Consider the following 7,011-nt stretch of genomic DNA (forward strand, 5'->3'; position numbering starts at 1 on the left):
GAATCCTGCTGGGAGATGGTGACCTAGGGCATTCCCCTTGTGCAAGGAGGGAGTTGGATTGTAAATGGCATTTCACAAACAGTAGTCCCACCTATTTGGCACAGTGAGTGAGCTCAGAGCTCGGGATGTTGGGAGCATGAAGAGCTACTCCCTCACCCAAAATACACAGTGGCCTGGCTGGAAGACAAGGACTGTAGTTTACTCATTCCGGGATGGTGCCAGCTCTCCCGGGATTGATCACACGTCGGCCTCCTTTTGTCCACATGGGTGGGAGTGGATGATAGTCAATCAGCAACTAGCAGAGATGGAGCCCGTGTGTGGTTACACGCTGAGGTACCTCAGAGGTCAGCTGGCAGACACAACTCGCTGTGACTCAAAATTAAACTCTTCGTTGAAGCCTGCGGAGTTACCCACAGCCCAGCGAATGCCTTCGTTGAAAGCTAGCACGGCACTCTGTCACCGCACCCAACATTACTAATGCTGTCCCTCAAGAAAACACCCCCACCCTTTCTCCTGGTGTAACCATGGAGAGAGGACACAAAGATCCCCTATAGAGTCTACTTTGGAAGGAAACTGCCAGATGATGTCAGCCATTCTACCGACGGGGCCCAGATGGATGGAAACCCAGCTACGGGCATCTGCACCCCAAAGGGCAAAAGGTCATGGAAGAAGTGGAACCAACCTACAAGCCAGGTGGTTCGAGTTACTGAAAGAGGGGATTCAAGGGCTAAGGGAGCGATTTCCCGGTAGTCGGTCTGACTCCTTTCACTTAGTGCACCGCAAATATTAAATCTTGCGAGAAGCTCGAGAAAGCCCAGATTGGGTGCACACTAAAGGATCCACCGCTGGGTGCACACTAAAGGATCCAGCGCTGGGTGCACACTAAAGGATCCACCGCTGGGTGCACACTAAAGGATCCACAGCACAGTCAAGATGTGGAATACCTACGATGACGAGAGAATCTTGACAGCAAAAAGGACACGAACAAGTCACTATATTCAGGGAGACCCTTAAGAAGGCTAACAACCATGCGTTCCTCCACACTGTGCTCCAGATAAAGTCAGCCGCCTTAGGCAGGGCTGAGAAGTTGATAGTCCTCACCATTTGCTACATTTGCTACACCCCATGGGGCAGAACTCTTTGTTGTTGGAGCTGGGGAGGGATGAAGGTTTTTTCTTGGAAGCCATTGACACCCCCCCACACACACCAGAACCTTCCTGCAGAAGGCCTGCAGGTGAAGGAAAAGGAGCTGGGGCAGGCATGGAGGTGCTCATCTACCTGGGGTGGGGGTGGGGTGGCGGAAGCTGCCTGTCTCCCCCAGCTGCCCAGCAGACCTAGAATAATATCAAAACGAGCTGGGGGAGCGAAGGACATCTGCATCATAGCCTCCTGAGATTCAGTAGATTATTTTGAAGAAATGCTTCCCAATTTGGCTGTATGCTCTTTGGCCAATTTGGGGTCTTCTCCAAAAGACTGAAGCCAGTTTAACAGCTGTTAATCTGTGCGAGATGGGTAGTTAAGCTTCTTGCCCAGCTGTACCAGAAACACAATACAATGCCTAACGGTTAAGGCAACAGAAGAGCCTACTCATTGAAAACCATCGATGTCACTGAACCGTGTGGTAACATTGCCAGTGTACTGGGGACCAACATGAATGGCAAAAATCCTGTGTCCAGCAAAGTTGCCTTTCACAAATGAATGTGAAATAAAAATCCTTCCCAGAAATGATTTCATGGCCATGGTAGTCAAAACAGCTTGGTCTGGAACAATAATGGAACAGAACTGAAAACCTGGAAATAAACCCATCCGCCTACAGACAACTGATTTTTGACAAAGGGCTGAAGCACATTAAATGGAAAAGTGAGACTTTCTTCAACGGTGTTGCCAAAATTGGACTTTTATTTGCAGAAGAATGAAACAGGACCCATACCTCACTCTGTGTTAGTCTGGGCTGACTAAAGAAACAAATCCGTGGGCACTCATATATGTGTAAGAAATCATTTTATATCAAGAAGTAATTATATGTCAAGCAAGGATCCCAACCCAGTCCAGATCAAGTCCATAAGTCTGTCCTAGTCCATAAATCTCTCTTCAGACTCATGCAATGATGCAGAATGCAGGAAGATCACAGGCTGGTGGGTGCAAAGTCTTAGGCATCCAATGGCGGTGGCTGCATCACAGGGCTCAAGCAGGTCTCAGCATGGTTTCTCAACAGGAAGGTGAAGGCAAAGAGAGCTGGGTAGGTTCCCAGGACATTCTTTATGAGGTCACACTCACAAGGAGGCACCATCAGGCTTGTGACCTTATTGACAGGTTAGACCCATCCCCTATACTTTTATATCTTTAAGTTGACAATGAAATTATGTAACTATCACATCACCTCACCCCAGGATTGACAGCAAAGCTCAAAACAGAAAACAGCAAATGCTAGTGTAGTAGGTACATAATCCTGTGTCAACTTGAGACTATAAGAATTAAGGGTTGGCCCCTTCCCCCAGAAGAATTTGTTTCAAAGAACGACATTGATTCTACAGCTCCGGGAGAGGGACATATCTGATCGGAGCACCCGGGAGCAGATGAAGGGGAGGAGGAGAGAGTGGAACACAACCTGGCCCACCAGGCCGTGAGGATGATGTTCACAGAGAGGACCACATGGCCAGCCCCACTATGAGACATGATGGCCCTCACTAACCCATGGCCCTGCAGGGGACAGCACCGGAGAGACAGTGTGGGAATTGCGCCCAAACTGATCCCACCACACTGAGGCAAAGCACTGGGGGAGTGCAGCGGAACAGCCAGGGAATGGAGTGGCAAGGTCCCCAGGGAATGCTGAGTGTGGACTTTGGGCCCAGGGCGTGGTGCCCCAACAGACTGGAATGGGAAACACTCCTAAAGGCCAACAAACAATCCTTGAACTAACTAAAAGCTTTTCTTTCTTGATGTGTTTTGTTTTGTTCTTTGTCAGTGGTTTGTTGTTGTTGTTTCATTGTATACTGTTGCTTTGTTTTCCTCTGTCTGGTTTTTGTGCATGTTATTATCTCCACAGGTCTGTCTAAATAAGATAGGCTGGATGAACTATCTGGAGGAAAAACAACGGGACCGACAGTTCTGGGGGGACATGGGATAGGGGAAGGTGGGAGGTGGGAGGTAAGGAAGTGGTGTTAACAAACCCAGGGACAAGGGAACAACATGGGATCCAAATTGGTGGTGAGGTGGGAGTGGCAGGCCTGGTAGGGAATGATCAAGGGTAAGGTAATGAAGAGGTATATCTGTAACCCAGGTGGGGATGGAGCATGATAGTGGGACAGGAGGAAAGTCAAGGGAAATAAAGGAAAGAGCTAGGAGGCAAAGGGCATTTATAGAGGTCTAGACAAAGACATGTAATATGCAAATATATATATGAGGATGGGGAAATAGATCTATGTGCCTATATTTATAGGGTTAGTATTAAGGTGGCAGAAGGACCTTGGGTCTCTACTCAAGTACTCCCTCAATGCATGAATACTTTCTTCTATTAAATTGGCATTCTATGATGCTCACCCTCCCGACACAACTGCAGAAGCCAAAGCGGGTGAACAAGCAAATGTGGTGAAGAAAACTGATGGTGCCCGGCTATCAAAAGAGATAGTGTCTGGGGTCTTAAAGGCTTGAAGATAAACAAGTGGCCATCTAGCTCAGAAGCAACAAAGCCCACATGGAAGAAGCACACTAGCCTGTGCGATCACGTGGTTCCGAAGGGATCAGTTATCAGGAATCAAAGAACAAAAAATCATATCATTGAGTGCATACCTCCATGATACGATCGCCAAGGACAAACGGGTGCATAAGCAAATGTGGTGAAGAAAGCTGATGGTGCCCGGCTATCAAAAGAGATAGTGTCTGGCGTCTTAAAGGCTTGAAAGTAAACAAGCGGCCATTTAGCTCAGAAGCAACAAAGCCCACATGGAAGAAGCACACCAGCCTGTGCGATCACGAGGTGTCGAAGGGATCAGGTATAAAGTATCATAAACAAAAAAATCTTACCATAGTGAGTGAAAGGGGAAATGCAGAGTGGAGACCCAAAGCCCATTTGTTGGCCACTGGAGATCCCCTCACAGAGGGACTTAGGGGAGGAGATGAGTCAGTCAGGGTGTGATGTAATACCGATGAAGAATACAGCTTTCCTCTAGTTCCTAAATGCTTCCTTCTCCCCCACCCCCCAACTATCATGATCCGAATTCTACCAGAGGATGTACACTGGTGCAGATAGGAGCTGGAGGCACAGGGAATCCAGGGAGAATGATACCTTCAGGAACAGGGGTGTGAGGGGCGACACTGGGAGGGTAGAGTGTGAGTGGGTTGGAAAGAGGGAACCGATTACAAGGATCTACATGTGACCTCCACCCTGGGGGAAGGACAACAGAAAAGGGGGTGAAGGGAGATGCTGGATAGGGCAAGATATGACAAAATAATAATTTATAAATTATCAAGGGCTCATGAGGGAGGGGGGAGCGGGGAGGGAGCGGAAAAAAAGAGGACTTGATGCAAAGGGCTTGAGTGGAGAGCAAATGCTTTGAAAATGATGAGGGCAAAGAATGTACAGATGTGCTTTATACAATTGATGTATGTCTGGATTGTGATAAGAGTTGTATGAGTCCCTAATAAAATGTTTATAAGAAAAAAGTGAAGGGGTGGAGTTTAGCTTGTCAATCAGGTCGCAGTTTGATGACCTCATTTGGTGGCACTAAGGTGATAAATAGCCCGCTGGAAGTGGGACACACAGTCACTCCCTGCGAGCCATTTTTGTGGACAAGACACATGGGACTAAACAGAACCTGGGAACTGAATTGGCCACACGGAGACCCTTGCCAGCACTGAGATGCTTTCACTGCCACTGGATCCACAAGACTTCCCACCCACTGGCCTGTGATCTTTCTTCCTGCATTCAGCATCCTTGCATGTGTTGTGTGAGTCTGAAGGGGAATTTATAAAGTGGTATTGAACAGATGGGATAATATTGGACTTATCAACTTGATCTGGACTGAGTGGGGATGTTTTCTCAATATTCAATTGCTCTTGTATACAAACCTCTTTCTATACACAAATGAGTCTCTTCTGATTCGTTTCTCAGTCTACCCAGACTAATACAAAGGAAAGAAAGCCTTTCTTTTCAAACTAAGCTGGCACATGAAAATTACAAAACCGATGGAGGAAGGCAATGATAAGAAGAATGGTGGCCAAACAAAATTAACCATTTGGGGTATGCTCACTTCAAACACATTGGAAAGAATATTCTAATATGTGCATTACTTTACAATGAAGTGGGTCCTCAGAGAAAAAACTGAAACCAAAGCCCCAGCCCTGGTGTGGAAGGTGCCGCCTAACGGTGCTGTAGGACCACATCGCTGCTGACGGGGTGCCAAGGCTGGGTTCTGTATGAGACAGATCGCCACACTGAACACTCAGCCACTGGCGCTTCTCAAGGAGATCAAGAAGAAATAAAAATGGTATAAAAATGTTTTTGAAAATATAAATTTACGAGAAAAAAATGAGTGCTTCTGTAAGTGAAATATTTAATAGCTGGTATAAATGCCACAAATTGCTGTCAAACCCATTCTGACTCACAGCTGAGTGCTTTGAGGTGTAAACTCTAGAAGGTGACAAAGGAGAATATCAGTGAGTTGAAAGAAAGGCAGTATACCCAAGAGATAGAACATGAATAGTTATGAGATATAAAAGATTAACTGAGCAACACACTGTTCTTAAGGCCAAAATAGAAGGACTGGTGGCAAAGGAGGATTTGAAGAGACAGTGGTTTGGGTTTAATGTCACAGAAGGACCGGGAATGAGAGGCCCGAGAAGTTATCCCTGCGATGCTGCATATATGACGAGCTTAGGATATGTTGGTCCTCTGTTGGAGGTCTGCTGGTCCAGGTGTTTATTGATGGGTGACTAATTAGTCCCTTGTGCCTCTGTTTACCTTGCAGCTAAAAATAGTGTGAGATAACTCAGTTCTTTAAGACCTCTTTAAGATTCTTTTGAACCTTGCATGTCCTTGTGCTTATCTTAGAATATAGTGCTGTTATTATTCAAATGTTTAGAAAGTATGACTCTTTAAGTAACATTTGCATAGATAAGAGGTTAGGGATATTTTTTAAAGCAAGTTCTTTGATGTTCGTTTTGTAACTATTCCCTTGTAAGAAGAGTATAAAAACCAAGCTTCGAATATACTGGGTACTTCAGTCCATCAGACTGCTGTCCTCCCAGTCCCGTGCTTTGTACACGTGTCTTTCTTTTCCTTTCACCCGCACGCCTCATTTCAGATGCAGCTTGATGCGGGATAGCTGGTGTAATCGCCGGCAGTCCTCCTGAAGGAATGGCTGGCCTACTGCACAGTAGAAAACAGGAAATGTATTTGTTATTGTGGGGGCTCCAAGGGTGGGGGTGGGTAGGTCTTTTTGAGAACGGGTAACTATAGGCTTGGTCAGAAAACAACAAACAAGGAAGGAGCATGCTACAGTTAACCGGACCAGTACTCCTGACATAAAAGTCATCACAAGCCAAGGATCGACAAGGCTGTGTATTAGGAACTATTGCAACGTAACCTGATCATCCTGATCCGTGGCGACCAAGATGAGGTTATCCGCTTCCACCGATTTATAGCCTTGGAAACCGTTTGTAGGGGTGTTATGAATCAGAATCTATCAATGACAGTGGGATTTTGTTTTCTCTTTATATGTATCCTGCTCAGCAGTGCACCAAGGTGAGAGTTGTGATAGGAGTTCTTTGAACCTTAAAAAAACATCCAGTAAGTCATCATGCGTTGGCACATTTTCCTGCAATATTATTTTAAGAAATGACGTACATGTTATGTTTGTGTATTTTGAGCGCCTGCGTGTGAATTGCAAGGCGTGGCCTGCCCGGGTGCCAGCACCCACTGGGTGGAGGTGACAGCTGTCAGCAGATGCTGTCTCATCTTCCGGCTCCCTGGAACCCACTGCGGGTCACCGGGGGCTTTGAGACTTTCCTGCC

This window comes from Tenrec ecaudatus, chromosome 11, assembly GCF_050624435.1.
Source record: "Tenrec ecaudatus isolate mTenEca1 chromosome 11, mTenEca1.hap1, whole genome shotgun sequence".
Taxonomy (NCBI): Eukaryota; Metazoa; Chordata; class Mammalia; order Afrosoricida; family Tenrecidae; genus Tenrec; species Tenrec ecaudatus.